Genomic DNA, 16298 nt, shown 5'->3' on the forward strand with positions numbered 1-16298 from the left:
ACACACTCAGTTGTCTTCCGTTGCAAGATAGCATTGTACATGCTCCAGTGCCACAAGAAGTTGAACTTCTACTGAGTTTCTTGGATTCTTCGCCTGCGTGTGCAAAACAAATTAGAAATTGGACGAATAGGGATCCAAATTTGTCGGAAGTCAGAGACTTTGTTGGCAAGGGTGGTCGAATTCACCAGTATCTGAAGAGATGAGACTATTCCATGCCTGAAAAACAGAGTTAAGTTGTAAAGATGGAATCTTGTTGTGCAGATCAAGAGTTGTCGTCCCTTTGCAAGGAAGAGAACCACTCTTGACAGAGCTTCACAGTGCGCATCCAGGCATATCAGAGATGAAAATGCTTGTGCAAAGCTAAGTCTGGTGGCCAGGCATGGACAGTGATATTGAAAGCATGGTCACGCACTGTCTCCACTGTCAGCAACAGCAGAAGTTGCCTGTTTCAGCTCCACTGCATCCGTGGGAGTGGCCTGGTCAACCCTGGGTTAGACTGCATACTGATTATGCAGGACCATTCTTAGGTACCATGTTTTTGTTGATCGCAGATGCACATTCCAAATGAATGGACATATACGAAGTCAGGTCATCGACATTGAGCACAAGTAACAAGAAGCTGCATCATTGTTTTAGCATACATGGCCTACCAGAAATCATTGTTCCTGATAATGGTACAGTCTTTACCAGTACAGAGTTTCAGAGATTCATGAATTTAAATGGAATCAGACATAATAAAACAGCTCCATATCATCCCTCATCAAATGGTTTAGCTGAGAGAGCTGTGCAAACTTTCAAATCTGGAATTAAGGGGTTATCAGAAGGTAATCTAGAAACTCGGCTCCCCTCTTTCTTCTCTGTTATTGTACAATGTCTCTTTCAACTACAGGTTCAACACCGGCTGAATTATTGATGAAACGCTGCCTATGTACAGGGTTAAGTCTGGTGTTTCCAAACTTATAGGGGAAGGCAGAGAGGAATCAGAGTCATCAAAAATAAATCACGATATTCATAGCAAAGCTCATACGTTCACTGTGGGAGACACAGTATTGTGTGGAATTTCAGGAAGTGGACCTTGTTGGGTTCCTGGAACCATTGTCTCAGAAACTGGTCCCTTATCCTTCTTCAACTCGAGGTTCCTTCCTCTAGCTCTGGCCAGCACCTGCCTCAGTCTGTGGTTGTGTTCTTCTCGTGAGTCTACCCAGACCAGCACATTGTCAATATAAGTTTCCACGCCCTCCAACCCTTCAAACAGCTGCTTCACTGTTCTGTGGAACACCTCCAGAGCTGAATTAATACCGAAAGGTAAGCGTAAAATCTTGTATCACCCGTATGGCCTGTTGAAGGTACAGAGATAGGAGCTGCATTCATCCAGCTTGAGTTGCCAGAAGACTGAACTCACATCCAAGACTGAATAGTATTTAGCATCAGTTAGCTTATACATGATCTCTTCTACAGTGGGCAGCTGGTAATGCTCTCTTTGTATTGCCTGGTTTAGGTCTCTGGGATCCAGACAGACACAGATTCCCATCTGATTTTCTACAATTACAATTGGAGTGACCCACTTTGTCGGTTCTTCAATTTTCTTGATGATGTGAAGTTTCTTCATTCTGTCTAACTTTGCTTTCAGTCGATCTCTCAGCATTACTGGTATTTTCCTGGGCCGGTGAATTTTGGGTGTCACAGTTTCATCAATCTTAATGGTCTGTTCTCCTTTTAGGCAGCTAATCTGCTGGAACACATTTTTATATTCGCTCAGGATGTCATCAGTGGTGAAAGTCTTTGTTTTCTTGATTAGCTTCAAATTTTCACAAGCTTTGATTCCAAGAATGGGTTTTGCATCAGTTTCCACCACTATGAATGAAAGTGCTTGAGACTGTTCCTCTGGTTCACTTTAAGTGTGCACTTGTCTTCTACTGCAATTTTTTCACCTGTATAAGTAGACAACTTCACTTTTGTTTTAGTCAGCTGTTTTTCTTTGCTCACCTTATGATACAGACTTATGGAATGACATTTGCTTGTGCACCTGTGTCAAGCTTGAAATTCACCACCATGTTGGCAATTTTTAAATCAACCTTCTATTCGTTGTCTTTAAAATTTGTTGCTAATACATCAACGAAAAGTTCCGTTTCAGTGGCTGTGTCAATCGTGTGCACTTTCTTCGATTTACGTATCATAATGAAGAAATTCAGTTTATGACAGTTCTTACACTGCTTTCCGTAGGCTGGACAACAATGTGGTAAATGCTCCATTCTGCATCGGCTGCATTTAAATGTTTTTTAACAGCATGTTAAGACAGTTTATGTTCAGACTGTCTATTTGTTCTTTCGCGGGACTGTTTCTGTTTAACTGCATCTAGTTGCTTGACTGTACGTGGCTTATCATCTTCTGTCATCTGTTTAATCTGGCATTTCATTGCCTCTCCTAGTCTGCAGATATTTATTGCTTTCTCCAGCTTGAGATCAACTTCTCTCAAAAGCAGTTCCCTCAGAGAATCATTTGCAATTCCGCAAATTATTCTATCTTGGATGAGTGATTCTTCAAGCTCTCCAAATTCACACGATTTAGCTTGTTTTCTCAGCTCAGTTATATACTGACTAATGTTGTCACTGCCTTGTGTGCATGTAAAAAATCAGTATCTTTCATACATGATGTTTTTCTCAGGGCTGCAGTAGGCTTTGAATTTTTCCACTATTTCTTTCAAGTAATTTCATTTCTCATCATTTTCAAACATGAATGTGTTATAGACTTCTCGGGCTTCTTCCCCAGCTACATGAAGAAAAATGGAAGACTGTACCTGAGGGTCTTTTTTATAACTGCCCATCGCTGTGATGTACAGCTTGAATTGCTGCTGGAAGCTCTTCCAGTTTTCAGTGAGATTGCTCTGCAAACTGAGCTCTGTCGGTGGTTTCAGAACCTCCATTGTTGCGTTTAGTTTACTTCTGACACCATGTCTTGTTTTTTGTTTCAATGATGCACACAGGCCGTCGACATTGTAGCTGACCTAACTTTATTGATAATACACTTTCCAAACATAAACACATATTTGCAGTAACTGAATTCTATCAAGACAGGTTCCAACATGCGCTAACTGACCTTCAATTCCCAGGTCAGGTAACCTCCTATCTAGTACAGAGTACCGTGTAGTATCTAATACTGGTGTCCACTACCACAATCAACTATTATCATGATAGACCTTAGGTGAAGACCAAATTGGCCTCAGCTGTTATTTTACCTTCTCCTAGTGAGATCACACTTGATGTCAAATCATAAGCAGCTGCTAACTTGATTGCAGTTATACTGGTTATCATGCATAGCCAGGAAGCCAAGCTTCCATATAACTATCCTATTAATAATTAAATGACATGTTGAATGACTAGGTAGGTATGGAAAAGAGCCTCTGGAGTTAGTGCAGATGAAAGACTGAGTAACTGAGTAAATGAGCGATGAGATATGTAGCAGGCAACTGAATAATCACTTGAGACATTGGCTGAGAGATACTGAGAAATTAATGGTGGGAGACTGGATAAATGGGAGATTGAGTACCTGGATGGCGAGAAATTAGGCTGCTAAATCATTTTGAAAGCTGAAGAGCTGTAAGGGGGAGACAGACTAGCGAGATGAGTGAGTGGGCAAGCTGGGTGGATAATGTGGATTAAGGAACAGTGTAGGTCAGTGTTGAGTGTAGGCGCCAGGTTTCAATTTGGTTTCATGTTGTCTATTTGTATCCACAATCATCTTAGCATATAAATATCATTTCAGTTCTCTAATGAAACCATTCTAACCTATATTAAAGTAACCTAAGGCTCTGAAGGATTTTAGAGCAGCGAATAACAACATGGGGAATTGAAAGATAAAAGATTTGTGAAATACACACCGAGACCATTATACAACCAGCTGTGAAGAATACTTTGTTATTCAAAGTTTCTGTAAGAGTGTTGAATGAAAAATTGGAAAAGCAAAAGAGTACAGATTGTACATGCAGGTAACTGCCCCCATGCTGCTTGATAATGTGCCTGGAACCTGCTGGAATACGAATCTAAGAAATGATCTGCCTGACTTTCTCCTCGCTGGATGGAAACGATGGATGACACTTAATGCTGAGTGCTTGCAGTGAATAAGGACATCAATCAAGACAACAATCAGTAGGCCTTGATACAAATATTCTGCATTACATTTATTCAGCCAACAACAGCTCAACTCTCAGCATGTAGGTGTGTGAACTTCAAAACACAGTGAGAATCTTTTTATTGAAGATCATTGTTTTGAAACATGAAATGATTTGAATTATATATGCAATCTGTCCATAATTACTGTCATTATAACTATGAACTGGTGTATTTGGCATTGGTACAATTTGACTGAAATCAGAGCCAGGAATTTCCCATTGCCACAGTGTCCAAGTTATTTCCAGTTGTAAGTCTATTTTTTTCTGGTGATTTCTCAGGCACTAAACTTCTCTGACATTAACACTCAATCTCTGCCCATAACTTCAAATGTTAGTGTTTATTTGGGTCTAATTTTCTACCTCTACTATTTTTTAGTGCACCTGATAACACAATATATTACCTTCTAGTCTGTGTTATTTAATGTAGTTGTCTGTTCATTCATTCTAAGAGGGAAGGATTTAGGGAAGAGAAATACATTACCAGTGCCCAAATGTTATCACACACTGCAAATTAGACCCCTTGAGCAATAGTTTGGCCCATATATTGGTTGGGTTTATTATGAAATTAGACTGGGGCCCCACTATAACACAGATCGCTAAAGCACAGAACTTAGTACAGCATGGGTCCATATTTGATCCCAGAAAGAGTAACAGATGTAAAAAAAAGAAACAGTAAGGGCCTTGACAAGCATGTGAAAGGTAAAATAATTAAAGATGGCAAAGGATTGCTTATGGATAAATCTCTTTGCAGAGAATAAAGGCATTGTAGAGGCATGGTGGAGATATTAAATAAGTATCTTACATTTCTGTTTACAAATCTCGATAAAACTGAGAATATATGTACTACAGGAGGATGTGGGGAAACTTCTGTTCAGAAATAAATGTAGAAAAGGATTTGATTCTGAAAAAGATTAGCAGAACTCAGTGGATAAACCATTAGGTCCTGATTGTATACATGCTGGGTTCATTTGCTTTTTAGGGGACTTTGCTTTATGCAAAGTGTTTGCCATATGTGGGTGGATAACAACAATGTCTACAGTTCAAAGTGATCAATTAGTTCTGAAGTGCTCATAAATACCCTGGGGATGTGATAAGATGCTATATCAATGCAAGTTATTTTCTTCTTTATTAAAGATGGCGGCCAATGACCATTCTCTTCAACTCCAGCCCATGTGTACTCAGTCAACAGGCAGCAGTAACATTCACAAACTTACATGGAGTTCATCCCTGCTGAAAAGCAGACACAAACACCTCTCCTCCTACTCCTTTCCCCAACAAACCCCCCAACCCCATATAGTGGCGAAGTCCACCACCTCTCACAGCAAATATGTGGTCTAAAGTTACAAGGAACATCTTTGAATCAGAGCCAGTCATACATAGATCATGCATGGAACTGGAGAAATACCTAAAGATGTGGGGCCTCCTTGTAAAGGTGAGCCTTTCGCCTATCTCAAACTTCCACAATCAGACCAAACCAGGGCTACCTGCGAAAAGACAGACGCAGCAGCATGTAACGACAAAAAGACTTGTCGTTGGCATCCTTCCACCTGTGAATGACAGTGGACATACAACAAGCAATTCATTTCAGATAGAGTGTCTTTATATGGCACCTTTGCTCATGGCTGAAGAAACCAATCCCTGAAAGGCAGGTTCTGCCACAAGTGCCGCACATGAAGCTATCCAGGTGTTATTGTGGGTTGTTGTTTTCAGCATTGGCATCTGTTGCCAAAGCACTGTAGCCACATGAAACGCGCCCCCCTCCCCCACCCCCCCAACTATTTAGTTTAAAGCCACTCTACAGCTCTAGTTATATGACTTGCTAGGACACTGGCCAATGTGGTTCAGATGAAAACCATCCAAATGGTACAGCTCCCTCTTTCAGTAGTACAGATGCCAGTGCCCCATGAATTAAAACCCATTTCTTCCATACCACTCTTTAAGCCACATAGTCCACTCACAGACTTTAATTACCCTATTCCAATTTGCTTGTGGCTCAGATAGTAATCCAGACATTGGTACCTTTATGGCTCCGCTTTTTAATTTAGCCTCTAGCTACTTATACTCCCCCAGCAGAACCTTTAACCCTACCTATGTCATTGGTACCCACATGGACCATGACAACTGGATCCTTCCCCTCCGACTCCAAGTTACCCTTCAGCCCAGAGGAGATGTCCTAACCCTAGCACTGGGCAGATAGTTGAGTGATATTTCTTCGGGACTCATGCTCTCGGCTGCAGAGAACAGTATCTGCCATCCTAACTATACCCTCCCATACTATAACTACATTCCTGTTCCACTTGAAAGGCTCCCTGCACCACAGTGCATGATAAGTTTGCTCATCCACCCTGCAATTAGTGCTCTCGTCCACACAAGCTGCAAGAACCTCAAACCTGTTGGTCAATTGCAGGGACTGTGGCTCCTCCATTGCTACCTTCCGGGTCCCTATATCTGCCTCACTCACAGTTGTCACTGTCTCTGACCATGGACCAAATCAGAAGTACCTACCCAAAGGGGTGTGACTGCTTCCTAGAGCAAAGGTAGCCTTCCCTCTGCCTGATGCATTGCAGTGTCCAAAGTTTGGACTTCAGCTCATCAACCCTGAGCCAAAGGTTGTCACTGAAGACACTTGTTGCAGGAATGGTTGCCATGGGTCACACTGGTGGCCATTGGCTACCACATGCTACAGTTGCAACACATCACCTGCCCTGACATCTTTATTGTGTTTTATTTAACTAATTAGGTTTCAAGTTTAGAAATATCACTCAATTGCAATCTGTAGTTACAGTAAGTAGTTTAGCAAGATTAACTATAAATTTAATGCAATACTTATAAGCCCCCAGTACTGGTTTAAACTACTGTTCCTATTTAGAGGCATAAAACTCACCAATCAATCAATAACCTGCCCACCTAATTAATGCCTTTGAAGGTTCACCAGCTACTGAAGACTGAAACAAGGCACAAAAGACAGCACCCTTCTTCCACCTCACACTTAGTCCTTGCTGTTTCCACTCTGTTTTTATAGAGGGCTAGCGACACACACCCAAGTTGCAACTGTTGAGTCAGTTTCGTGTTAAGTAATTAATACCTATTTAAGCCAGGACTTTTAATGTTTGACAGATAACTGCCAATACCATACAGTTTCTGTTGAACTAGGTTTTTTAATTATCTTGCAGTTTTAAAGTGCTAAGTCAAAGTCTGACTGCTAATCTAAATTATAGGATGAGAAAAACTTACTAGAGATATCTCACCTGCATCAGTTTCCAAGCTAGCACCCCATCCACAAACATTCACTCCCTTCACCCCCGACGCCCAGTACCATCTACAAGATGCACTGCAGGAACTCACCAAGCCTCCTGAGACAGCACCTTCCAAACCCACAACCACTACCATCTAGAAGGACAAGGGCAGCAGAAACATTGGAGCATCACCATCTACATGTTCCCCTCCAAGGCACTCGCCACCCTGACTTGGAAATAGGGGATTTGTATAGAGGAGGATCGGGATACAACACAAATTAATCTTAAGTATGAAATCCCCAGACTCAAAACAAAACACTATTTGTCTTCAGCTAAATTATATTTTGATAATGGAAAATTGCAAATGTATTACCAGAGCTGAATGCATTCTCTTCTGGGCAAGGATAACATATCATTGCAAAAAAGAGGTTTAAAAACTGACAAGTCATATGTTGAAGCAATTAGGGAGATTGTCTCAGTCGCTGGGTCAAAATCCTGGGACTCCCTCCCTAACAGCACTGTGGATGTACACCTCATGGACTGCAGCGGTTCAAGTAGGCAGCTCACCACTGCCTTCTCAAGAGCAATTAGGGACGGGCACTAAATGCTGGCCTAGCCAGTGAAGCCCACATCCATTGAATGAATTAAAAAAAAGTTCTGAACCAATGTTGTTCAAGCTGCAGACATTTTCTGCAAATATGGCCGTCCGGGACTGCAATGCATTCCATAGATTCCCACATGTTGCAGTCACGGAACCACACCATCCATGCCATGGCTGTCTAGCCTTATTTATTTAATTAGAGGTAGGTTTTAAGGAGAGTCTAAAAGGAGGAGAGTGAGATAGAATTGTAGAGGGGTTTAGGAAGGAAATTCAAGGGCCTAGGCAGCTGAAGGCATAGCCGCCAATGGTCAAGAAATTAAAACCGGGGATGTATAAGAAGCCAACATTTAGGAATCCAAAGAATAAAGGTTGTCATCTAGTCCTGTCACTGAGCACTCTCAACATAATGTATAGAACCACATGGGAATCTCACTGCATGCATATGATAGCACACACTCTAACATGCGACCCACATATGAGTAAATATGGTAATGATCACAATTATAGGTCAGTATGTTCGCGTACATCAATATATTCAGCACAGAGAATAAAGCAAAGGAAATAATTGACTACATTTCTTCCATGAGTGAAGGAGACTACGTAACTTGCCAACAACATTCAATTGAGATTTCTTCTCAGTTATCTAATTCAAGGCAATGTTTCAAAGGATAGAATTAATCTCCTTGGAGAAGGACCAACATTCACAAGCAAACTGGAGATGAATGGTATTGAACAGATTTTTACATTAATATGCTTTGCAGCAATAACCAACCAATGCTTATCTCTTCCGATTGACTGAATAGGTTGTGAACTGTCAATCACCCTAATTACTTCAACATATGACTTGTCAGTTTTCAAACCTCTTTTTTGTAATGATATGTTATCCTTGCCCAGAAGAGAATGCATTCAGTTCTGGTAATACATTTGTAATTTTCCATTACCAAAATATAATTTAGCTGAAGGCAAATAGTGTTTTGTTTTAAGTCTGGGGATTTCATACTTAAGATTAATTTTTGTTGTATCCCCATCTCCTTCTACACAAATCCCCTCAGTCAGGAACTGTAGAAGAAAAGTTTAGTCAGCCTCAACTTAATACCACTGCCCACGGGCCACTGATGTACATGGGAACATAGGAAGTGTGGTAGGCCATTCATCCTTAAACCTGCTCTATCACTCAATTAAATAATGGCTGCTCTGTATCATAATTCCATTTATCCAGATTGGTTCCACAACACTTAATACTCTTACCTAACAAAACATTATCAATGGCAGTTTTAACATTTTCAATTGACCCCCAGAATCAACAGATTTTTAAGAGTGCACGTTCCAGATTTCTACTACCCTCTGTTTGAAGAAGTGCATCTTGAAATCACTCCTGAATGGCCTAGCTCCAATTTTAAGGTTGTGGCCCTTTGTTCGGGTCTCCATCGCGAGAGGAAATAGTTCCTCTCTATCTACCCTATCAAACCCTTTAATTGTCTTAATTAGATCTAACCCTTGATTCTTCTAAACTCAAAAGAACACAAGCCTAGTTCATACAATTTATCCTCAAATTTAACCCTTTTAGTCCTGGTATCATTCTGGTGGATCCGCATTGCACCCCCTCTAGGCCAAAACATCCTTCTTAGGATGCAGTGCTCAGAACTGAATGCAGTACTCCAGATGTAGTCTAACCAGAGCTTAATACAACTGTTGCAGAACTTTCAACCTCCTGTATTCCAGCACAGTGGAATTGGGACATTCTTCAGCCACTCGATGCATTGTCAAGGCAGAGTTGAAGCCAGTGTTTGATGTTGACACCAAATTGCTGAAAACAGTAAAATACAGAGGGCTGATTGAAATTTTCAATTAGCTCCAAAATAAGATAGATTCATGCCATGATTTCGCAGCCATTGTCATTGGATTGAAATTGCTCAAACACATTTCACATAGTATAGGATTTCTTAAGAGTTAGCATTAATTAAAATCTGTATGCTAAATATTGACAGCTGTTCACATTTAGTTTTACACTCAGCCACCTACTCATTGTTTGCTGCTAACTCCCAGAATTGCACCTTTATTGCGTTGTGACTCATCACCAACACTGCTGTCAATATCAATGCAACAAAATTCATTTGGGCTTAATTCCTGTTCATGACAAAATGTCACGATATTAAAAGTGCCACAAAATCATCGCATGATCTCCACAAACCTGTGAAATATGAGGCAGATAGTAAACTTCAAACAAACAGAGGAGGCAGAGCAAAATTAACATTTGGAGAGCAAAGGTATTTTATAACTACAAAGTCTTATTTTATCATACAATTGTGAAACTCTTGATAATGTAATTTCAACTCATCTGGGGTGCCCATAAGGGTGTGAAAATCTGCCCTTAGCACATCTCTGATTAGAAGAAGAAAAATCAGCTGTTTTAGTGAAATATTAACCATTTAAAATGTGCAGATTAATACCTGAGCTAAAATAATGGAGAAAAAATTTTTAGATAAATGCATATAGGATTCTTACACTTATCTCAGTTTTCGAAGATTGTATCCCATTGCAAGGAAAGGGAGAGAAAGAAAAGGAGATATAAAACTCTTCCAGCCCTTGTTTACCACACAGACCTGTTTGGAAAAACCAAGTACATCTACAAATTTAATAAATTAAAGAAAAATACTATGGATGCGGGAAATCTGAAATAAAAACAGAAAATGTTGGAGAAACTCAGCAGGTCTGGCAGCATCTTTGGAGAGAGAAACTGAGTTAAAATTTCGAGTCTGTATGACTCTTCTTCAGAGCACCATTTCGAGTCTAATATTGGCTCGTCTTTGAAGAGGAGCTCCGAAGAAGAGCCATATTGGATTCGAAACGTTAACTCTGTTTCTCTCTCCACAAATGCTGTCAGGCTTGCTGAGTTTTTTCCATGGAGGGAGTGTTCACTTTGCAGCTTAGCAGCCAGTAAATCCTTCTTGTACTACACACTATCCTCAAAGGAGAGTGTCAAGGTAAGAAATAACAACAGAATCCTTCTCACCACAAAAGCATATGCAAACGTATCCCCTTTTCAGTGCTACAGCTGCTTGATAACAGCAAAAACAACAGCCCATGACACCAGAAAACCACTTCATATGCGGCACTTGTGGCAGAATCTGCCTCTCCTGCATTTGCCACAGGCAGAAGTGCGCTGTATGAAGCTACCCCATCTCCAGTGGATTTGATTTGTTCCATATCCATCATCTTAGGTAGGTGGAAGGATGCCAATGACAGACGATGACGATCACCTTTAAAAATCCAATGGAAGTTAATCAATGAAGTCCATCATAAAAAGAAAGCAAGAAAAAAGCATTTGCTCATCCCCACAGTTTCCACTTCAGTTACAATCCTACTCATCTACAGGCTGGTCTGTATCCAATACATCTCATGTATCTTATCTGATTTGTTGACTGATCCTGTGTTTATCTTCTGTCCGCCTGGATGGCTGGATCAATCTTTTTTAATTGAGTGCGACCAGGTCTTGGCTTCAATCATCATTGTGAGTCCTAATTGCATTATTGATGTTTGGATGAAAGGCAAGAAAATAATGTTCACTAACATATAGTCTCTTATTTTTTTAGGATCTTCTTACAACATAATTGTGAGGGTTACCAATGTGGCAGATTGGTGTAAGAGCTAAATTCATTTACATTTCAGGTTGTGCCTTATCTTGGACTACTGTTCATGCTGGAGAGGTGGGTTATAAAGAGATGGGAGCTACCTGAGATTTTGGTTTGGATTGCAAGTTGGGCGTTGAAGCAGGTATCTCTGTGAATGAAAGGACTTGCACTACGACTCATTTCATATCCTCTACACCTACCTGAATAGGCAGATGAGGCCTCAGTTTAACATCTCAACCAAAAGACGGTACCTCTGACAATGCAACGTGCCCTCAGTACTGAACTGTCAGCCTAAATTACATGCTCAGATATGTAATGGGTCTTGGATCCACTACCTTTGACTCCAAGGTAGGAATTCTATCAACTAAGCCAAGGTAACATTGTGCTTTTAAAGGTCGTGCTTTCTCTGACAAATTCCTATATAGGTAGAGAAGACAACCTTGCCAGCAATGATCTACTTGACTTTGACCTACTGTGGCACTCTCTTGTGGAGTTGGAAGTGTCGAAAGCCAATAGTGACCACTTGGGAATGGTTATCATGATGAGTTTTGGGGGACTAAGGGCGGAATAATCCCAGATTTGCACTAAATGCAAAAATCAATGTTTTACCCACCGGCTGCAATGGTAGCTTCTCACGCAGTATCATCCCAGACTCGATGTATTAGTTATGCATTCCCAGGAAACACGCTATTTTGATGGCGGACAGGCGTGTTCTCATTCATCCGCCATGCCATCACCTTGCTGCTTCCTAACGCCAGGCACCATGTTTAAAGTGCATCCACGCGCAAACCTCTCAGTGCTTTCCGCCCAGGACCGCTGCATGGAAGACATACCCCAAAAGGCAAGAGGACAGCAGCCCCTGGTTTAATGAGGCGTCCCTCCAGTGCCTTTTGGATGCAGTGGAGGCCCTCCGTGATGTCCTCTACCCCCACTCTGGCTGCAGGAGGGGCAGCAACATCACTAATCCAGCATGGGAGACGGTGGCAGTGGTGGCCAGCACCAATGCCCTGCAAAAGAGGACAGCCACCCAGTGCAGAAAAAGGATGAATGGTCTCATCCATTCTGCCAGGGTAATTCACTCTTCTCATCACTCTCAACTCACACACTCACAAACCCAATACACATCCACAGGGATCTCACACCTCAAGGGGCAACGCCAATTCTTACACACATCCTCACATCAGGCTCATATCCTCTGGAGCTCATATCCTCACCTCGTCCATGGCTCCACTCACCACACAAACATTCCACGCAGTGCGATGTGTCCTGCTCACACTCGCTCCATCTGTTTTCATGCAGGAGATGCTGGCTCACAACAGCAGGGAGCACAGACCGAGGGTGGAGCGGCCCACATTAGGCCCCGCGCTCAATTTGAGGAGGGTGCCATCTCATTGACTGGGGAGGACGTGGATCATGCCTGTGGCGATGGTGAGGTCAGAGGTGAATACCCTTGTGAGGATCCTGCACCACATCATCCCTTTCGCAACGTAACTGTGAGTGCTCTCTCTCCTGCATTTGACTCTGCTGCCATGCACTAATTATCTCTACTTTGGTTCACAGGGAGCTCTGCCAAGCGACCCAACACCCTCAGCTCCATCCAGGTCCTCATCTCCAGCCAAGAGGACTACCTCTCCATTGAAGAGCTGGAAATAAGCAGCCTGGAAAACAGCGCTTAACCACACCCCCCACGAGTGCAGAAACACACACCTTGGTGAGACCTAGATCTAGAGCAAGCTGGGTTCACAATCTGGTGGTCACTGCATGGACGCATGTCTGCAGCAGGGGGAGGCAGGTTCAGCCAAACTCCCTGGCACTCAGAGAACTGCTGGGGAAGAGGCATCTGTGTGGTCTGAGTCAGATGATGAGCCTTTGGATTCGGCCTTCCAACTCAAGCTGGAGAGTCAGCAGAAGGCAGGGGAACATCACGCAGAGCTGTTAGAGTGAGTCCGTCTGCTCTCTGATGAAGTGGTGCCCACATGTGCGTGTATGGAGGGCTCCATGGGAAGGATGTCAGACACCATGGAGACCCTGGTCCAGCTGAACTTGGAGATAGATGTGTGCAGGCCTGCACCTCATCACAGTAGCCATGGGTGAGTTCCTGCAGTGGTGACACTAGAGGGAAATGGAGCACATCGATGTACCCCCAGGAGTTCCTTCCCCTCAAGGAGTCAGGCCGGGTCCTCCAAGCACTGGAAGGGAGGCGGAGGGGCAGCTGGACACCCCTGGGTCATCCACTCAGAATTGCAGATTCAGTCCTTTCTTTCTGAGTCACCTTTGCCTATGACACCTCAACTTAGTCCTCTGTCATCGCAGAGGGAGCAGCTGGCCCACAGGAGGACAGCCAAAGCAAGCCTGGCTCTCCAGAGGTCCCACACCGAAGGCATTAGAGGCAACAGGGCCAACCATTGCACAGGCTGTCTCCACCCCTGCTGCAGATGTCAGGGCAGCACCTAGAAGTTTAAGGCGTTCAAATGTCAAGAAATTCTGATCCCAGTTGGTTGCACAGGTGAACACATTTTGTCATTTTACAATCTGGAAATATATTCACTTTCACTGAGTAATGTGTAATGGTGTCGTTCAGCTTCATGCACTCAACAGATCCCCCCTTGTATTTTCACCTGGGCATCCTCCCCTCCGAAACCCTTTCTCCATCGGAACTCCTTCCCCCCTCTTGGAACTCATTCCCCCCAGACCACCCACCCAGAACTCCACCCCACCCCCAGACCCTCCCTTTAGTCCTTCCTCCCCTCGGACTCCTGCCTCCCCCTGGACTCCTTCCCCTCCCCACACTCCTTCCCCACCGAGCTCCATCCCTTACACCTTCCACCACCCCCTTACACCTTCCTCCCCAGTTGCTGTCTTCTCTCCCATTACCCTCTCCTCCCCCGTAGTCCCTTCCCCCCCTCCAAAACTCCCCCTAGAAACCTTTGTTTCCTCCCTCCCACCCTCACCCCCCCGACACCTTCCTCCCTATCTCACCCCCTAGGCACCTCTTCCTCTCCCAATTGATCTTAGACCTTCCTCTCCCACCCCCTGGTGCATTTTCCTCTCCCAAGCACAGTTGGACCTTCCTCTTCACCGCCTTGACCATCATCCGTTGTGAGCAGACCCTCAATGGTGATTTTCCACCTCCTGTGAGCTGCTTCGCAGCAGAACCATGTCCATGAGAATCCATCCAGCATGCCATGGACTTTCCTCCATTTGCCATTGGTGCCGGGCTCCAGCAACTTCTGCTCCTTGGATGTCCACGATGTGAGCAAGGCCCTGGCGGTAAGTCCCAACTTCTGCACATCACAGTTGTCAAGACGTGTTCTGCACCAGCGTGTTTTCCCGCCGACGTGGGCGGATGATCCAGTGTGTGGTGATGATTCCAGTGAGCTGGCCTTATAAAGATAGGCAGATGTATTACAATGAGGTTCCCGATGTCTGACATGCGGCCTGCCATTGACAGGCAGAGTGGGCGATTGCAAACTGGCTTCACAATGCCGTGAAACCAATTTTTATTGTCCCCTCACACTCCCAACCATGCCTGACACCAGCGGGCAGGGAAAATTCCGCCCTAAACTCCCATGGGTCTTACAAATAGTGAGATTTCATCCTTACAGACCGAGGTGAATTGTTTCCTGACAATAATTTTATCCAAAAAAATTATCAAAAGGAAGAATTTTGCCATCTGATGTTTCCATGTAAAGTTCTGCAATATGATTGTCGAATCACTCGGCACAGGAGGAGGTCATTTGGCCCATCATGCCTGTGCTGGCTCTTTGACATAGCCATTCAATTAGTTCCATTTCCCTGCTGTTCCCTTGTGGCCCTGTAAGTTTTTTCTTCTCAAACATCGATCCAATTCCCTTTTGTAACATGTTACTGAATTTATTTCCATCACCCTTTCAGATGATGCATTCCAGATCGTAACAACTCGCTGAACAAAAGAAATTCTCCTCAAGTGCCCTTTTGGTTCTTTCACCAATTCTTTTCCTTTCACTCTGGGAAATATCCTCACATCCTCTCCAAGGTCTTGACAAATTTACTAAAATGTGGTGTCCAGATTCGGACACAATACTCTAGCTGAGGCCGAATCAATGATTCATATCATCTGTCTTCCAGTTCATTAACCTTAGTTTTGACATATTTGCATAGAAAATGTTCAGCTTTTTGTTCCAATGTGGGATAGTGAACACCATCAGATATATAGCTGCTTCTATAACACCTTCCTTAGTGTTCATCTCCAAGAAATTAACATTGGCTTCATCAAAATGAACAAAGAGGGCTTGCATTTATATAGCAACTTTCACAACCTGAGGATGTCCCATGGTCCTTTCCTGCCAATTAAATACTTCAAAAGTGTAGTCACTGTTGTAACATAGAATACACGACAGTCAATTTACATGCAGTAAGCTCCCAGGAACAGCAATGTGATAATAACTAGATAATCTGTTTTAGTGACGTTTATTGAGGGATAAATGTTGGTCAGGACATCAAGAACTTCCCTGTTCTTCTTGAAAATAGTGCCAGAGGCTTGTTTGCATCCGCCTGAGAAGGCAGACGGGACCTTTGGTTTAACCCAGGCTTGTCCAACCTTTTCTGGTGAAGGGGAGGGTCATTATTTCCATTTTTTTCGCACTCAAAGGACCATTGAGCAGATTTCAGAAAGATAAGGT

Source organism: Cetorhinus maximus, chromosome 15 (genome assembly GCF_964194155.1).
Source record: "Cetorhinus maximus chromosome 15, sCetMax3.hap1.1, whole genome shotgun sequence".
Classification (NCBI taxonomy): Eukaryota; Metazoa; Chordata; class Chondrichthyes; order Lamniformes; family Cetorhinidae; genus Cetorhinus; species Cetorhinus maximus.